This window comes from Montipora foliosa, unplaced genomic scaffold (genome assembly GCF_036669935.1).
Source record: "Montipora foliosa isolate CH-2021 unplaced genomic scaffold, ASM3666993v2 scaffold_406, whole genome shotgun sequence".
NCBI lineage: Eukaryota > Metazoa > Cnidaria > Anthozoa > Scleractinia > Acroporidae > Montipora > Montipora foliosa.
Genome location: NW_027179708.1, coordinates 358,786 through 378,681, shown reverse-complemented (window position 1 = coordinate 378,681; position 19,896 = coordinate 358,786). Strand labels below are relative to the sequence as shown.

General features: G+C 37.6%; 1 long non-coding RNA gene and 1 pseudogene across 1 annotated transcript; one reads left to right on the top strand and one right to left on the bottom strand.

Annotated features, from left to right (window-relative positions):
- The first annotated feature begins 2,591 nt into the window (after positions 1-2,591).
- Positions 2,592-19,896, top strand: part of LOC137988080 (uncharacterized) — a 37,366-nt pseudogene continuing 20,061 nt past the window's right edge.
- Positions 11,904-15,564, bottom strand: LOC137988097 (uncharacterized). Its single transcript, XR_011120740.1, has 3 exons — positions 15,241-15,564; positions 13,742-13,810; positions 11,904-12,933 (listed from the first exon to the last, which is right to left on the bottom strand). It is a non-coding gene; the product is annotated as an uncharacterized lncRNA (long non-coding RNA).

Below are 19,896 nucleotides of genomic sequence, written 5' to 3'. Positions count from 1 at the left end.
GCAGGATTTTTTTTCCTCAAAAAAGTGTCGTGTTTACATTTACAGAATGTATTTACATTTACATTGTGGTTATTGCAGTGAGAGTTCTAATATGGAGCTGCAAAGCCTTAAAATGTTGTAAGCTATACAAAGTCATTGTTGGATAGCTACATGTCTTCGGAACGTCATTCTTTAGAATCATTTAATATTACCTAATAACAATATTTTCATGTTATAAAGTGATGCTCCACAGGTAGATTTGAAAATGTTTAGCTTCTTAATTTAAAAAAATAGCCAAAAATAGCACAAAGCAGTTCAGAAATGCTCATAGCATGATAATTACTGCTAGAATCATTAGTTACAATTTAAAAGTGGACTGAAATCTCCAAACCAAATGTGAAAGCAGAATTAGTTAGTTGATCATGGTCTAATTTGTTATATGTTGTCTTATATTATAAAAGACATTGCGAAAACCTTATATTTCAATAGAAAGTAATTACATGAAAATGCTTCAGTTGAAAAGATTAAAAATGAACAAATTATTTTCCTTTGTTTAATAAAACTTGATTCTTCAAATAGAAAAATTTACCTTCATTACTGCTTGTGATAAGCTAACAAGGTTAGATACAGTGCGAGCCAGCAAGCCAGAAATTCCTGATCCCAATAACCGCAAGCTACCTAAGGAACTGTAGGCTAACTGCAGTGCTAACTAGGCTAGCCAATGTGTAATTTAGGCTAACCGTAATAGCTTGCATGACTCCTATGACTTGGAGCCATGTGAACCAAGAAATCCCTTATCCCATGCATTATAAGGGCAAACCGCAAGCTACCTAAGCTAACTGTAGGCCAACCGGTGTGACGTTTAGGCTAACCAGAGTGTTATTTAGGCCAATCAATGTGTTATTTTAATAGGCTAACCAGAGTGGCTCGCTGTTTTGCAGATTATCCGGAATGGTTGTAGTTTTGCTGGGATTTTGTAAAACCCCCCAGGAATGATGAAATAGCTTTGCAACATTTTTTTTTCCTTGCTTGAAGCTGTGCAAGAATTTTTTTTCTATTTCATTTTTGTCAAAGGGAACAAAGGACTATACTATGCACTTACCGGTATTCGAATTTGCACCCTCCAGATGTATAGTCCTGTCTTCACCACTACACTACAACGACGAACATTCTTTTCATTTTTTTACCTTCTATGATTGGTCAATTAGTATCTATGTATAACGTTAAGAGCTCGAATGTTTTCGAGGACAGGTAGCTTGCAAACTAAACTGAACGCAGGGTTGTCGGAACAACAACAAGAAGATTTATTCCAAAGTGAACGTAGTTTCCACGAAGTAAAACTCTGAACAACACGTACTCGATAAACTTACACGGCATCCGCCAACTTGAATAAGCACTGCTTTTGTCACTCTTGACTAAACACGGCTAACACCAACTCTCTTGCTTGTGAAAAACTAGTTAAAAAACATCGCTCAGACTCGCTTGCTTATATACTTTCACAATGAAATCTAGAACTTTCTAAAACAGTGAACAATCCAATTATATAAAGATTACAAAACACACCGATTTAGAAACGCTTACGCACAAACCTAAAAATAAACAAACTATACGAGCTCTCGCGAAGAAAGTAACGCTAGTCACGCAATGCTATTTTTCGTAACATATAACAACCAAAACTAATCCTAACCTGAGTTTCTTTAATCCATTCAAGTACGTATTCAACCTCAAACTCTTAGCTTCCAGCCATTTGCCCTCATGGCTATGTGTTTCTCTAAGTCTTGCCAGGCGTCTAAAGTTTGATGACGTAGAACGCGCTCTCAGCTATGCTGGTCCATTTCTCGCGCGAATGTTTTTGTTCGCGTCATGAAGCTCTCCAAACCATGTGATACAGTGACACAAATGTACACGTACATCAACTTTATTTATATCGAAATTCATTGAGGCTTAGAAAGTTAGTATTTTATCGCAAACGTGACTAGCCAGCCAACAAACAATTCCTTACAAACTTTAATGTATTTGAATGGATCAATCTTAGCTTGCATGCATTTCCATAGATCTTCCTTTACATTAACAGTTACTTGAATAAATTGTTTCCAATTAAAAACAAAGAGAGAAGTCGGACGAAAGTATTTAAAACGCTCAGTTTTTTATACTTGGTAAACACATATTCATCAGTTAACTGAGTGAAAACTCCCGACTTTCAAGTCATATGGAGGAAAAACCTAAGCTGGCTCCGAGCGAGATCTAAAACGCAATAATAAAAACAGAGCTCTTTTGAACTGTGGCATTTTTAATGCACATAACAGAGAGTTTGCGTAAAAAAAGATGTATAAGGAGTAATGGAGCCTTGAGTAATAAATTATTGTTCCAAATCTCTCACCTAAAGTAAAAACATAAACCAGACAATTGTAAATGGCATCACTAGCATTAACGATCCAATTGTTACAATGAACAGTGTCTTGGTTAGCTTTCTTTCCCTTCTGATTGCACCATGAAGCTGAGGATGCGTTCCACAGTAAAATTTAGTAGCGATGGACGTGTAAGAAACAACGATAATCAAAAGGCAACAAAATTGCAACGAGAAGTATGATGCTCCCACTTTAAACAAATTAATGATATCTGAGTGGCCCAGGAAAAATGGTGAAAAAGTGATAGCTGTAGACAGGGCAGCTGTCAACCAAACACCCCCAACTGATGATCTCAAAGCTCCTGAACAGGTTAATCTTCGAACAGTTACAATCGCTGCCCAATACCAAACTCTCAGCGATCGAGTTGTATGTAACAAACATGTCTGCAACCGCCAGGCTGATCACCAGGTACATGCTACGCTTGCGAAGGATTCGCTCTTTCAGGTAAATAATGATTGTAAGGGCATTCATGGTCACTATAGCAACAGCTTCGATGTTAAGAGCTGTCAGCCAGGCAATGCACTCGGATGAAGAAAAGAGCTCCGAATTTGGAGTATCTGTTCTGTTTTGGTTATGAGAATCATTAACCATCTACGTGAAGAAAGAAAACGACGATTAGAACATTAGGAAAGTTTGGGATTGGCTAAGAGAAATGCGGTTTTTAGGTAACGCAATACAAAAAAGAAGAAAGAGGTAATTCGGTAAAAAAATCGAATGTAACAAACCAAGCATTCTGATTGGCCAATAATCCCAGATAGCCAATCAAATATGAGTCCTCTGCACAATAATCATAACTTTTCTTTTAATTTTCTTCCTGTATATTATTTATAAGTAGCCACAATTGTTTTTTCGTACAGTTTGAAAAAAATAAACATTGATAAATTTAAGACCTCTGGACTCGTGCAGTTTAGTTGGTTTTTAAAAACCTTACAAATTTTTTCAGACCCGTAATAATTAAAATAATAATACAATTGTTTCGGTTTCCTCTTCAGGTGCTTGATCGAAAAAAGTGTTTTTCATAAAAGGTGACAAGGAGCCAAAAGAATGCGGTTGTTTTGATTAAATAACTAAATTTAGATGCAAAATAAGAAAGAGTATATTTTTAGATATTTAAAATACTGCCTGAGAGGCTGGAAGTTTTACTATTTTTCTTTTATTTTTCACCTCGACAAATGTGCATTCAATTCTTGGAGGCAATTTAATTGATTCGTCTCGAATTCCATTTTTTTGCCTCCGAGTTTCCTCAAATTGGCAAACGTTTAAGTTAGCTTATATTGGGGTACTAGGGTCGAACAACACGAAAATTGCTACAACTCCGAAATACAAGGTCCTTCTACGACCTTAATCAAGAACAGCCCCTGGTGCACACACACATACACACATATACACATGGAATATATCACGCTCTCCTTGACAAGTACAAAATACTATTTCTTCAATGCCCATTGTTCTTTCCCTCTCACCCCCTCATTCCAAAAAGCTGCCAGTACCCTGCGCCCCAAAAATACTGTCGTATGGTCGAAATAGCCAAGATATTCAACTCGGAAAAAGCCAGAAGTTGACATTCTTTTACTGAATTTTGAAGGATAGAGTATGTGGCAATGGCCTTCTTCCCTCTAGGGTCTTCATGGTGGAATCTGCAACCAGCAGGTCTTCGCTTCTGATTTGCGCACCGCTTTGGTGTTCTTATGGCATTCCACCAATGCGCACGTGTTTCTTCATTGCAAAGAACGAGGAAGGCCTGACGTCATTTGTTTGCTTCATAATTGGACTTAACGAGGGACAAATTCAGGCTGAATCTTTGGATTGTGAAAATGATACTCTGACTTATATTCTGTCGCATCAGATGAGGTTCTTCCGAGTTTTTTGTAGTTTGGCGTTTGTGAGATATGGTAGCTGACCGTAAGAGAGATGCACGCAATCGCAAGAATAACCTATATAACAAAACATTTGCTAAGTATGTACAAAAATAACTAATGAAGCAAACGACAGCAGCAAGAATAACAATTCTTCAAGGCAGAGAAGGAAAGGGGGCGCCACAAATATAGCAAAAATAACGAATAAAGCGAGTGATAGTAGCAGCAAGAATAAGAATTCTTCAAAGCAGACAAGGGAAGGGGGCCCCACAAATGTAATGAAATTAACGAAAATAAATCTAGAGACGATATCAAATAAAGCAAGCGCGAGACACAAAAATAGCAATTGTTTAAGACCGAGAGGGGAAGGGGGCCCTCACAAATCTAGCAAAAATAACGAAAATAACAAATATAGCGAAAATATCAAATCAAGCAGGGGACAGACACAATTTTTTAACATTGGTTATTAGCTATAGCAAGCAACGGGATTGGTGACTGACACAGATGTCCTTTACGGAAGCAAATAAAACTCGTGACTCTTACCTGAACAGGGTTCTTCGCGATATCGGAATTGTTTTCACGAACAATTCGCTAGGGTCTGTGACCCGTAGCCCTTGCGGGTAAGTTTATTGGAGGTTAGCCTATTAAATAAGTTGTTCAATTCAGCATTGACAATTAATTCCAATGTCTTGAGATTTTCGTGAGAATAAAGGACATTAGTATCATGCGCAAAAAGGAAAATTTTAAGCTTTCTGGAGCAGTGTTGAATACCTTGAACACAAAACAAAGGGAGGAGTGGCCCTAAAACGGACCCTTGGGGTACACCACAATTAACTACGTCTTTATCCGAAATGTAAGAGTTAATCTTAGTTGTTTGAGTACGATTTGTCAAATAAGAGGAAAACCACTGATTAACGATTCCTCGAAAGCCGTAATAATAAAGTTTATCAAGTAATATTTTATGGTCGACGGTATCGAAAGCTTTCTTAAGCCTTGAACACCCCACAGGAAAAGAGCCTTTTGTACATATTGGTACGGATGGCTTGTCAGTACCATGTCAAGTATAGCATGTTCAGGTGAGTGTGCTTGACGAAAACCGTATTGGGATTAACATAATAGCTGCTGTTTTTATATGAAAACCTTCATTCTGTTGTACATAATTTTCTCAAAAATTCTATTGAAGTTTGACAATAATGAAATCGGTCTATAATTGCAAGCATCAGTTTCGTCATCAGCTTTGTAGATTGGTATAATTTTGGACATTTTCAGTTTAGAAGGGTATGCACCTAGACTGACAGACTTGTTAAGAAAATTTGCAAGGACAGGAGATATTATATCAAAAGAGTACAGGCCACGTGATTCATTATTCGGAATGGATAAAATTTCAAGTTTCACGTCATGCGAAGTAACAGTATCTGGTGATCTGAGATAGTCCATAGAAGAATGCTTAGCTTGTGGCATTTTAGTTGCTAAATTATTACCAACACGTGAGAAACAGTGTGGAGGAAGATGATTATGCAAATAACAATGCTGGCGAAGCTGTTTATGCAAATGCATTGGACGCAATGAAACCCTGCATAGGGGAATCTCCTGGGAGACTAATCGTTGAGGAAAGGAAAAGGAATTCAAGCGGAGCCCTTATTGTTCATCTAAACATCAATAGTGTACAAAATAAATTTGAAGAACTAAAAATATTGAACAATTCCTTATGAGCACATATTATAGTAATATCTGAAACAAAAGTGGATAGTTCCTATCCCAACAGTCAATTTAACCTCCCAGGATACCACATTTATAGAAAAGACAGGAAAAAGGGTGGAGGCGGACTGTTAGCATACTTCTCTTCAGCTCTGCCTTCTAAGAAGCGGGCCCTGCCAAAGACCTACAAGACCCTCGAGGCAATTACTGTCGAGGTGAAGATAGCAAGCAATGATCTGTTAGTTCTGTCAATCTACAAGCCCCAAAAACAGAAAAGGAAGGAAAACGAGTCCAGCCTCCAGGATCTTAAAAGTGTTGAGGAGGAGCTTAACCACATCTGTCAGTGGGCGTGCTTCCAAAGCAGTCTGTCATCATTTTAGGTGACCTTAATCTGGACAGATTGAGATTGGATCGTGCTTAGGGGAAACTTCTAAAGGACTTGGAAGAAGTCAATAATCTACAGTGCATGATAACTGAACCCACTCGAGTTACAGCTCACTCGGAGTCACTTTTGGATGTTATTTTAACCAAAAATCCTGATCTGTTCCAGAAGTGTGGGGTTTATCAGCCAGAAATGAGTGACCACCATATGGTGTTTGGAGAAATAATGGAAAAAGTCCACAAACACAAGACTCGCACTACTACTTTCCGGCAGACAAAAAGTACTGATTTCGAACAGCTTAATCGGGACTTGGAGGAAGCAAGCAAGCCATTAGAGATAAGATAAAACTTGCAGTTCATTTTGCAAAGGATCGCTCTCTTGAAAACTGCAACACGGAAACACTGAACTGCAACACTGAATATTGCAACACGTTAACGTAGAAAGGCAATAAAGGCTTACTGGTATAGAAAATCGGAAGAGCTGAAATCTAAGCCTAGCGAGTTTTTTAACACACTCAGGCCATTCATCAGTACAAAAGCAAAAGACACCAATGCTATATGTTGCAAATTTGAAGATGGCGGGGTCGAGAAAGAACAAACTGTGGTGGCTGAACTCCTAGCAGGCCATTTTAATACGGTGGCAGCGAATATAGGAGGCAACCATATCACAAGCCTAACCGAGAATGATCATAGGAACCGCAGTAGTGTCAAGGCTATTGAAGGCGGTTACAAGGGGAATAAATTGGATTTCAACGAGTTTAACAAAGAGGGTGTGCAGTGTGCTCTTAAAAATCTCAATGTAAGAAAGTCGTATGGGTGGGATGTGACAGCACCACCAAAACTCTTTAAGAGAGTGGCTTAAGGAATTGCACCATCCCTGACTAGACTTTACAATAACTGTATTGACTTAGGCGAGTGGCCATCTGAATGGAAGAAAGGCGAATGGACCCCTGTATTTGAAAAGGGAGACAGACAAGACAAATTGAACTATCACCCAATCACTTCACTTATATGTGTGGACAAGATTTTTGAACACTTACTCAGCAAACAAGTGACCAGACATTATGACCCTGCTCTGTACCACAGGATGGCAGCTTACAGAAAACAACACAGCTGTGAGACAACCCTGCTGATGTTGATTGAAGACTGGAGGCTTGCAGTGGACAGAAAAGAGCTGGTAACAATACTGTCTACTGATATGAGTAAGGCGTTTGACTCGCTAAGCCATTCACTCATTCTAAAAAAGTTGGATGCCTACGGTTTTAATAGCAGCTCACATTAACTGATTAGATCATTTTTTGATAGCAGGCTAAACAGAGTAAAAATAAACGGCCACATGAGTGAATGGAGAATTATGGAGCGTGTTTGTCCTCAGAGATCGTCATTTGGCCCACTCCTCTGGAACATGTTCCAAAATGATATGGCATATCATATCCCTGACTCAAACTTTACGCTCTGTGCTGATGACTTTCGTCGCAAACGCAAATAACTGAACTCGTTTGCACTTTAGAGATGTATTTGGAAACGTATTTGAATAACGAGTGCGGTAAAGGACGAATGTGACGACGGACTTAACAAGCGAACAAAAATTACGATAAAAACCTAGCTAGAACAAACTTGGAACGAAACTGAGTAACAAGATACCCATATATATGGTATTATGCAAATTAAAACTAGCAAGTGTAAAGAATTTAAGAATACGAAGGAAAACTAATGAACAAAACCTATCACAAAGGCTAAGCGAACGAAAGAGCTAATTAACAATGAGCAGGAAACACGAAAGTGCTGATGAACTACAAAGAACAGACACACAAAGGTATTATCGCACCTACAATGACCACCAATTATATGTGACAGGAAAAACCTATGAAAAAGTTGAATCTACTCTAGTGACTCAGGGCCAACAAGCATTGTTATGGTATAGGAACAACTTTCTCTTGGCAAATCCAGATAAGTTTCAGTCTCTTAAGATTAACCCAAGAAACATAGATGCAGATAAGAAGGGCAGCGTTCTCACCATCGCCAATGACGAGATCATGAAAACTGAACAAATCAAGCTACTAGTAGTAAATATAGACGATAGCCTTAACTTTACACAACACAGCGAAATATGCACTAAGCCAGTCAGAAAGTAGGAGTCCTCATGCGCTTGCGCAACCTAATACCATGCAAAGCTAAGCTCATACTGTATAAAACAGCTATAATGCCACATTTAACATATTGTCATTTAGTCTGGAACTTTTTCAAATCTTCAGATGGGCGGAAAATCGAACGCATCCAAGAGCGAGCCCTGCTGCAGTCTTCAAAACACTAACAGAGACATATGAGGAACTTCTTAAGCGCGCTAAATTACCTACACTTCAGAATAGACGCTTACAGGTCATAGCAATACTAATGTATAAAGTAAAGAACGATCTAGTACCTAGCTGAAATCTGAGATATTTACTCGAAAGGGTACTCGTTATAACCTTAGGAATAGTGACTTTGAAATACCACGATTTAATACTATACGCTATAGTAAACACACACTTAGGTATCAAGGACCATATATCTGGTCCAAATTAGAAAATAGTATGCGTGAACTACCAAGCCTTAGCATTTTTAAAACTAATATCTGTAGAGTTGACCTGGCCAGCCTAGTGGAAGACAGTGGCAACTGCTGCAATCTTTGCAGCACATGATTTTTTTATAATTATCTGTATTGTACAAGAATTTTTTGTGTTATCTAAATATTTTTAACGTTTCTAAATATTTTTTAAATTTTAAATTTTAATGCATAGTTTATCAGCTATATTGTTACATATTATGATACTGTACATAGTTTCTATTTATTTTATAATAGTAGGTGTTCCCAATTAGCTCTATGAGCTAAATACATTGACACGGTAATAAAGATTTTCTTATTATTTATTATTATTAAATACTTATTTACAATGTTGGGTATACGCGATGGGTCATTGACGATGCTATTATTGATTTCTGGATCTTAAGTTTATTGATTAGCTTAAGACTTATCTTCCGACCATTTAGTAGTACATTTATAGCTTGCCCCGTTTTCCGCATATCATTCAAGTTGTTCTTGAGAAGTTTATGATAATAACTCTTCTTACTTAAGGGAATCAGAGTAGAATTTTTGTTTTTGTAATATTTTTATTTCTCAAAATCACCGGATCGATATAATCTATTTTTGTTTGGATTGAAATTCGTAATCCCTTGGTTATCTATGGCTTGGAAAATTGTTTGATCTTGCGCTTTCAGAAAGTTATAATTGGAGCATGTTTATTTACAATTTTATTAAATGTTTTATAGAACGATATGAAGATCTCATCTATGGTTGTACCTGGTCTCTCTATGATTAAATTCCAATCAATTGTGGCAAACTCATCATTAAAGGTGTCAGAACAAAAATGCGAGAAATCACGCTTCTTGATTTGCCGCCTTTGTTTGATTCTATCTATTGTCGATGCCAGGATACAAAACTGCGAAAAGTGGTCGCTAACATCTGTAATAAGGTTCCCACTTACAAAATTCTGATCCCGGGATTATTAACAAAATATTGTCAGTAAGACTGGCTGAAGTTCTGTAAACACGTGTTTACTTTGTAAAGCCAATAGGAATTTATGACTATAATGACAAGTTTCTATTCTTTGCAGACATAAATTAAAATCGCCTAGCAGACATAAATTCTTAACTGCCGCAGAATATGTCTCTACTGCCTCCTCGATATATTTAAAATTCTCTAGCTGGTGAATTGTGTTGTCGATATACGATTCCACAAATCACATTTTTCTTTTTAGGGAAGCGCATTTCGACCATAGTGCTTGGAAAGATTCATTCGAAGTTGCTTATAGGATTATGTAATCAAGCATTTCGTCAATAAAAAGGCCAGCACCTCCACACGCGAGGGAAAAGCAGCAATCTTCTGGTTTAGACAACAAGGCGAACAAGTACCAATGGCCAATTCTTTCAAGTTTCTATCTTTACTTAAAAACTATTCGGTCCTTACCCATGCATCTAGTTGCAAGATAGTTCAGTTCGCCCATAATGTACAACATATATACATACTTTATTGTTACCTCCCCAATGGGGCTTTTCAGGAACAATTATTTAAATTACTAAAGTTACTAAGAACTATACAATTACAACTAATCAAATTTCAGAAACATTCACAACATTGTCTAAAATGTGCAATCAATAAAAATACTAAAAATAAATGAGGTTCAAGAAGAATTTACAAAATTGTCTAAAAGCTTATTCTTTAAGATACGTTTAAAAACTTGAACCGAACGGCTTGATTTTAAAAAAGGGTTTAAATTGTTGCAAAGTGCAATAGTTCTGTAATAAAATGTTCTTTGTCCTGAGGCTGTTTTAAAAAGAGGTATGTTGAGCTTTTGGCCGCTCCTAAAACTATTAGAACAAAACTAATTGAAATTCTAGAAACTGAAAACTCCTATACCGAGATAGATACCTTAATTAACAAGATGAAAAATTAAATTTCTAACTGAAGTTAAGTTTAGTGTGTAGTTTTCCTCTTTACATATTGTAAGTTCTTTTACCGAGACTGCTTTCTTCTCCTTTTCTCCTAAATCCTTCTACTGACTATTTGAAAGCACGAAGTGTAATGTTTACATGTTGTTGTACGTAACAATCATTTATTCCTTTAAAAAAAAAAAGTCTAAATAATTCTGTGTACAGTCTGGCTTGCCGTGATAAGCTTTTCACTATTTGCAAGCCAGCCTAGTAATAAGTTGAACTGTTTGCTGTAAATAAATAAAACTTGAAACTTGCTTTCGGTGTTGTTGTTTGTGGAGTACGGCAGAGACATGCACTGAAATCCGTGCTGCAAGTGCTGCATGATTATTTTTTCTTTTTTTAACCAATACTATTCATTCTTTGTGACGTTGTCGTTGCCATAGCAGTCATCGTTGCTAAAAGGGGCTAGGTCACTCTATTTTAGGCAATTTTGTTTAATTTTGTTAATTATGAGCTCTAAACGTCAAATTGGCAGAGCAAGAGTCTTTCATTTGCAAAATCACGGCCACATAACTACTGAGAATGATTTTCAAGCTTTGTAAATGACATTTTGATATAGACTGATATTGAAAAAAATTGGGCCGACGTTTTTCAATTAATTAAGGTAGCCTCCAAAAGAGTTTCTTTAATCCATCTGAGTGCGTATTCAATCTCACACTCTAAGCTTTCAGCCACTTGAGCTCATGGCTATTTGTTTCTCTAAGTCTTACCAGGGGTCTAAAGTTTGATGATGTCGAACGCGCTCTCAGCTTTGCGGGTCCATTTCTCGCGCGCATGTTTTTGTTCGCGTCATGCAGCTCTCCAAACCATGTGACAATGTGACACAAATACATACGTACATCAGCTTTATTTATCTCGAAATTCAGTGTAGGCTTAGAAAAAGTAAGTATTTTATCGCAAACGTGACTAGCGAGCCAAAAAAGATAAACTAAAAAAGAGAAAACAATTCCTTACAAACCTATATATTTGAATTGATCAATCTTAGCATGCATGCATTTCCACAGATCTTCCTTTACATTAACTTGAATAAAGTGTTTCCAGTTAAAAACAAAGAGAGTAGTCGGACAAATTTTATTTTAAAACTCTCAGTTTTTATATACTTTATAGTAAACACATATTCACCAGTTAACTGAGTGAATTCTCACAACTTTAAATGTCATTAAGAGGAAAAACCTGAACTGGCTCCGAGCGAGATCTACAACGCAATAAAAAAAACAGAGCTCTTTTGAACTCTGGCATTTTAAATGCATATAACAATGGATTTATAAGAGAGTTTGCGTACAAAAAGATGTCTAAGGAATCATGGAGCCTTGAGTGAAACACTACTGTTTTAAATCTCTCACCAAAAGTAACACAAAAAACAAACCAGACAATGGCATCACTAGTATTAACGATACAATTGTTACAATGAACAATGTCTTGGTCAGTTTTCTTTCTCTTCTGATTGCACCATGATGCTGAGTATGCGTTCCACAGTAAACTTTAGTAGCGATGAACGTGTAAGAAACAACGATGATAAAAAGGCAACAAAATAGCAATAACAAATATGATGCTCGCATGTGAAAGAAAGTAGTGATATCTGAGCGGCCCAGGAAACGGGGTGAAAAAACAATAGCTGTAGACAAGGCAGCTGTAAACCAAACACCCGCAACAGCTGCTCCAAATATCTTTTTTTTGATTAGGCGATGCTTGAATGGACGAAAAGTTGCGTGCATCCGCTCCAAAGAAATAGCAGCAAGGTTTGTTAGAGAGGCTAGAGGAAAGAAATACCTCAAACTTAAAATAATTAAGCTCCTGAAAGGGTTAGTAACCTTCCACAAGTTACAATAGTTACCAAATGACAAACTGTCAAAGATCACGTTGCATGCAACAAACATGTCTGCAACCGCCAGGCTGATCACCAGGTACATGCTACGCTTTCGAAGGATTCGCTCTTTCAGGTAAATAATGATTGTAAGGGCATTCATGGTCACCATAGCAACAGCTTCGATGTTAAGTACTGTCACCCAGACAATGCACTGGGATGAAGAGAAGGGCTTCGAAATTGTTCTGTCTTGGTGATGAGAATCATTGGCCATCTACGTGAAGAAAGAAAACGAAGATTAGAACATCACGATAGTCTGTGATTGGCGAAGAGAAATGCGGTTTTTAGGTAACGTAATACAAAAAAAGAGGAAAGAGGTAATTCGATAAAAAAATCGAAGGTAACAAACCCAGTATTCTGATTGGCCAATAAACACAGATATCAATCAAATGTGAGTCCCCTGCACAATAATCATAACTTTTCTTTTAATTTTCTTCCTGTATATTATTAATAAGTAGCCACATTTTTTTTCGTACAATTTGAAAAAAATAAATTGATAAATTGAAGACCTCTGAGCTCGTGCAGTTTAGTTGGTTTACAAGTTTTTTCTGTCCCAAATTGCACGAAAACATCTTGATTATTCGTATACACCGTGGCAATCTCGCTTTAACCCTTTCACTCCTGTGGAGTTCCCCATTAACGAGTAAAATCGTCTGGCGTTACAGAGTAAAATCTATAGGTGTCACCCTTGGGAGTGAAAGGGTTAAAGTAATGAACGAATGCACTTCGTATTAGTAACATTCCGTGCTAAAATGTATTTTTTCATGATCGTTTGATAAAGCAGCTGAAAATGAAGTGACACGGAATAGAACCAATCAAAGCTAAGTGGCGCATTGACATCGAGCACAAAAGCCCGAATTGATGAGTCTGAATATTGATCCACAAGTGGACGCTATCTTTGAGAAGACAATGAAGGGGAAACAGCCTATGTTTAAACCCTATGCACACATTTTTTGGGTTGTTTCCCGAGTTCGTCTGCTAAATGTCTAAAAGCGCACACAAAATCATTTACTTTTGCTTACCTTGTTCCTTGTAGGTTCTTTATAATCTACCCAAAATATTTCAATGCTATTCAGTCTACGTCCCGTTAACTGAAAGACAGAAAATAGTCTATACCTGTTACACGTTTGTCAAATAGCGGAAATCGAAATGTTTTGACTATGTATAGGTTTCCAGAAACTTGGCTCTTTTCTTCAAACGATATGTGCCAACAATTTCATATATATAGAATACACGTTTTATTTGTCGAGTCTTTTGAATGTTCAAATCCAAGTTCAAGATCATAAAATTCCGCATAATTGTTGCCGGTAAAATCCGTTCTCAGGTTGAATCCGTTTTAACCTAGCTTAAATTGGTGATCCTCATTTTACCTACGTTGAATACGCCCTCAGATGGATTGAAGAAACTTTTTTGAAGCCTAAATTAAGCCTAGAGAAAAATTAGGGTTAGGTTACTATACAAAAGTAATTTATGAAAAGAACTGTGTTTGGTCGCGCATGTTCGTCGTCGTAATGTAGTGGTGAAGACACAGGACTATAGATCTGGAAGGTCTGAGCTCGATCACCGGTTAAGTGCACAGTACAGTTCTTTGTTCCCTAACTTTGTTGTAATGTTGATACTAAATGGATCAGTGTATGAATGCAGAAGCCGATAAGCTGATATGAAACATTAAGAAGATGTGTTGAGATGCGTAAGGCAGAGCTTGAGGGAAGGTATAGGTGTTTTCAATCCTAACTAGGTAGAGTGCATATTCAACCTAGGTAAAATGAAGATCACGACTTTAACCTATAAGGTAAAAAGGGATTCAACCTGAGAACTGATTTGACCGACAACATTTTTTAGACAATAAGAATTTTCATTAAGTAAAGTACGATCGGCCGGGTGAGTGTAGGGCTGAGAAGGACTGTTTGAGATGACATTGACAATGTCATCTCAAACAGTCCTTCTCAGGACTACGCTCACCCGGACGATCGTACTTTACTTAATGATATGACTCCTGGGTTCAACCCATTTACAATAATAAGAATTTTGAAACAATAAGAGACTAAAATACTTGCTTAAAAATCCGAGCAACGACAATAAGGTTTTAGAATACAAGAAGAAAGCCCAAATTAAGGTACGAAAAGCGAATGAGAAAATTTTAACATTTCTTAAAGTTTGAAATTTGAAATGTCAATAAATAATGCCTTAGAGTACGAAAATAAAGAACAAAAGGAGATTAAAGAGAAGAAAAGCGAAGGAGATGACAGCGACTTGGGAAAATAGACAAACTGTTACAGCTTTGCACGAATATAGTCATCCTGTTTTTCTTAGTTTTATTGTCATTTCAAGTTAGTTTAAATTTTGCTTACCCTTTGTTCAAAAACAAGAAGGTAAATGAAGTAATATACCAGGCTTTTGTTCCCGTTTTTAACAAAAACCAGCCAATATGATAAGAGGAAACCGGTTGCTGGAAAACTTATTAATTTCAACTGTTAACAATGCAGTACAATGCTTGCTTTTAAGACGCTAAATTACTAACCTTGGACACACCTCTTTCAGTTTTCGTCTTGGGCAATTTGTCATCAACCTTGTCTTACACTCCAAAGTGGAAGTTACGACACCTTTTAATTTTTTCCACTAAATTCAGTAACGTCACTGTGCTTCGCCCTCACGCGAACCGTTTAAGTGGAAAAAATTAGTAGTGTAAGTTAAGTTACGGACCTCTGTAAATAAAAGCCGATATATATTTTCTTCCAAGAAAACGTATTCGAGTTTACTAGCTGTTTCTTAAACTTGCGTAATTGCGCTGAATGAAAATTTGCTATAGAAGATAGAACCCGAGAGGAAGAAGTTGAAAGTAAGGTTAATTCACAAATTTGGTCACCTGTCCAGCATAGAATAATAACGCCTGCTGAAGGTCATATTACTGATCATCGGCATTTTACAAAAGAACTAACTGTTGCCCGCTTTCAAGTAATATGTAAGGAGGTAATGAAAGTATATTCTAGAGTTTATTAAAAAAGACGGGTCCGACATTTAAGCTTTAACATTTCAAATGTCATGTCATCAGTAGATTACCAAGACAACTAGCTCGCACATAGAGGAGAAAACTATTTTTTCTGAAAAAGACCTGAGAATTGAAGTCGCTTCGAAAAAAATGCTAAAGTGAATTGTGAAGTGAGGAACTGACTAAAATATTGTGCTGTTTCACCTTAACAGACAAATTAGAAGCTGTGTTTAAATTAATATTTCAGTTGTTGATGACTTCCTCACCAGCTGCAAGGAGAAAGTTTTTGTGTTTAACCCATTGTTAAGCACACTTGTCTTAAAAGTTTGCCTAACTTCATGTCAAAACAAAAGTGCATCAATAAATTTAAACACATAATTTGCGCTATAATTGTGCTTGTCGCTTCTTATGTCGTCAGTAATATATAATAATAATATTATTGTTTCGGTTTCCTCTTCATGTGCTTGATCGAGTAAAGTGATTTCCTAAAATTTATCCAAGGTGACTTCGACAAATTTGCCTTCAATTCTTGGAGACAGTTTAATTAATTCGTCTCGAATTCCAATTTTTTGCCTCCGAGTTTCCTCAAATTGGCAAACGTTTAAGTTAACTGTGTAATGAGGTACTAGGGCTGATATGTATATTTTTGCTACTAGGGACTTTAAGATAGTACACGACGGTAGACTGGGACGGTTAAGGACGTTCGCGCTAATTGTTTGTGCGCAACGTTACTGCGCATGTAACGCGACTGTAATATGTCACGCATTACTTTGAGCATTGGTGAAACCTTTGCAAAAACCGTGGATGGTAAGTCTTGCACAGCGTTGGATCAGAGAAGATCGTGATCAGTCAAAATTGATATAAAATATTTATGAAAGTCAAGTAGACTACTGCACGACTGATATTCGCGAGGTTTTATCAGTCGTGCACTAGTCTACTTGACTTTCATACAAATTTTTCAAGCGTCAGTTAAAATAACATGGCGAAAAAAACGCCGAGGAAAAAATTACAGGCCGGCAAAAGAATGGCACATTTATTTCCGAATCATCATGAAACTTCAAAGAGAAGTGAGCGGGAGGATGGAAAAGCTCTGGAAAAGGTAGCTGATCGAGTAGACTAGTGGCTGAAAGTTTGGAAAAGTCGTGGACGAACCGTTGCATAACTTTAATGGGGCTATTTCTTATTAATGTTTTTATTACCCTACGAACTTAAGTTCAAAGTGAATGCATGTTTTTAAAGTTCTTTTCCTTTACTTTCGTGAAAATTGAGGAGTATTTTCGTCCTCGTCCGCTTGAATAATGCGGACCTGCGTAGAAACTATCAGCGATTGAATTTCACAAAAAACACACTCCAGAGAATGAGCTTGACGGCAATGGGGTGATATTATACAAAACACCAACCAAATGAAGATGACCCCTGCTTAAAACGTCGTTGCTATGCTCGAAAAAGGTTTTTTTTTCGGTAAAAACCTCTCATCTCTTCAACGATCGATCCTCTCTTGGGTTCCAGTCCATGCCCGACAGGTCACGCAAAAGCGTGACAAACGAACTTTTCCAAGGGCTTTGCAAAATCACATCGATTTTACTCGTTCAGATCATCGGTGACCCCTATTTTTTTAATCATGAATCACTTACTTTACTTACCATCTACAAAATATGATGAAATGAAAAAATTCTCACCGTGAGAAGTTATCTTTTTTTAACATTTTCTTTCCTCCTGCCATCGAATTCCGGTAGTGGTTGCAACGGATAGAGCTTAGGAAAACGCTCGTCGAGGATGAACTCTACTGTTTACCACATCCCTAGCGGCATACAATTATCTAAAAATCTCACTCCTAAAAACCTATGCACGGAAACCTTCACTCCAACAGTTTATTTTTATGATTTTCGATGGATGAGCAGATGAGCCTACATCTCGCTATTTTGACCGATTTCTCGAAATTAAGGCATTTTTCCACTGCCATTTTCTCCGAAACAAAGTCGGTGACCCCCATTTTTTTTTTCATTTTTGGAGTAAGTACTTTATTACCTAACACTAGGCGAGAAATGAAGAAAATCTCACCGTAGGAAGATTTTGGCGCGAACGTCCTTAAATGAGTGTCATGTCACGCAAAATCCTTGTGACATTTGACCGTCGTTTTTCTAGGACGGTATGTTTTCGCCGGGTTTCTCGTCGTGGAATCTACGGTGAAAACGGTAGAAATTCATCCATACTTATTCGCACTATTTTAGTCTTCCCTTTATTATGCATTGAAAACTGATCACCCAATGGGTTAAATGTGCATTTGGTTGTGTTTGTCTTGATTTATCCATCGCTGAAATGAAAAAATCTAGCGAAAATTCTGAGTTCATTCAAAGACATCACTCGGCCACATCGCGGCTCAAACCAAAATTTGCTTGTTCTCAATGTAGCGTTATCCATAATCCACCATGACACAGGAGAAAAGCAGAAAAGAAAGGTAAAAGAGGTAATTGTAGCCGCATTTTTTGTTTATGAACCAATCACCCTTAGCGGATTTACACCCGCTAGAATCCACGGAATCTAAACAAAATGGTTCAAATTCCCAGTAAGGATAAAGAGGATTCACTGATTCGTATTCATGGTATAAAATAAGAAATTCCTCCTCGCTAATTGAACCTTCTGCAAAAGAAATTACAAGAGAATTTTTCGCCTCTTCAAAAGACATGTTTATTCCACCGTCCTTCGGTCGTGTTGGCCGAATCTCCGGTATACGCATCCAACCGTCCCAGCCTACCGTTGTCCACTATCTTAAAGTCCCTACTTTTTATAGGACGGTCGAACAACAAGACAATTGCTACAACTCCGAAATACAAGATCCTTCTACGACCTTAATCAAGAACAACCCCTGGTACACCCACACACACAAATACACATGGAATGTATCACGCTCTCGTTAACAAGTACAAAATACTATTTCTTCAATGCCCATTATTCTTTTCCTCTCACCCCCTCATTCCAAAAAGCTGCCAGTTCCCTGCGCCCAAACAATACTGTAGTATGGTCCAAATAGCCAAGATATTCAACTCGGAAAAAGTCAGAAGTTGACATTCTTTTACTGAATTCTGCAGGATAGAGTACGCGGCAATGGCCTACTTCACTTTAGGGTCTTCATGATGGAATCTGCAACCGGCAGGTTTTCGCTTCTGATCTGCGCACCGCTTTGGTGTTCTTACGGCATTCCACCATTGTGCACGTGTTTCCTTATTGCGAAGAATGAGGAAGGCCTGACATTTTTTAATTTCATGAGCTCTCCCTGTGGACTTAACAAGGGACAAATTCAGGCTGAATCTTTGGATTGTGAAAATGATACTCTGACTAATATTCCGTCGCATCAGATGAGGTTCTTCCGAGTTTTTTGTAGTTTGGCTTTTGTGAGATATGGTTGCTGACCGTAAGAAGTATAAAGTTTACTTTAAGATTCCTCTAACGTGCGCAGTAGCGCGGGCACATTGATAAAATGGCGGATTTTCATTGGCGCCAAGCTTAATCCTTCAAGGAATGGTTATTTTCTCAGTCCTGGACGAGTACGGTGACCCCTATTTTTTATTTCATATTTTTGTAGCCGGCGTAGCAAGCGTTCCTGTTCTAAAAGAGAGACTGAGGAAAAGCTTGCAAGAAGACCCCGTATTTTTGAAAAACCCCTTCGTCCACGAACGGGGGCTTCTGATTGGTGCGGCACAGTCACAATGATTGACATGTGACACATTTTCGAGCAAAATATTACTTGTTAGTTCTAGCGTGACAAATACAGTGGCGGAAGATGTGGAAGGTTTGTAATCGTGTATTGAAGAGCGAATCGGGTTTAAATCGAAAAGGGAACAAGAACTGTCAATGCGCCATCTTTTAAGCTGTATAGATGTAATGGCCGTTTTGACAACAGGATTCGGAAAAATCTTAAGGAGGCGCTGAACAGTTTCAACTCCTCCACGTAACGCTTTTATTAGAAGGATCGGCACTACAACGCTGTATCATGTATTAGCAATATTGTGGTACCAAATGAAACATGGATTATTGCTGAACAATATGCAGTCATAATTGTGACATAATATGTCACCGTGACAATGGGGAAGCCCTGTAAAAACACCCTGAAAGGTAATCAGAAGGGAAAGATGAAACTTTCTGCAAAGTTTAAAAATATATATGTCTGGCGGATATGTCTGGCGGAAA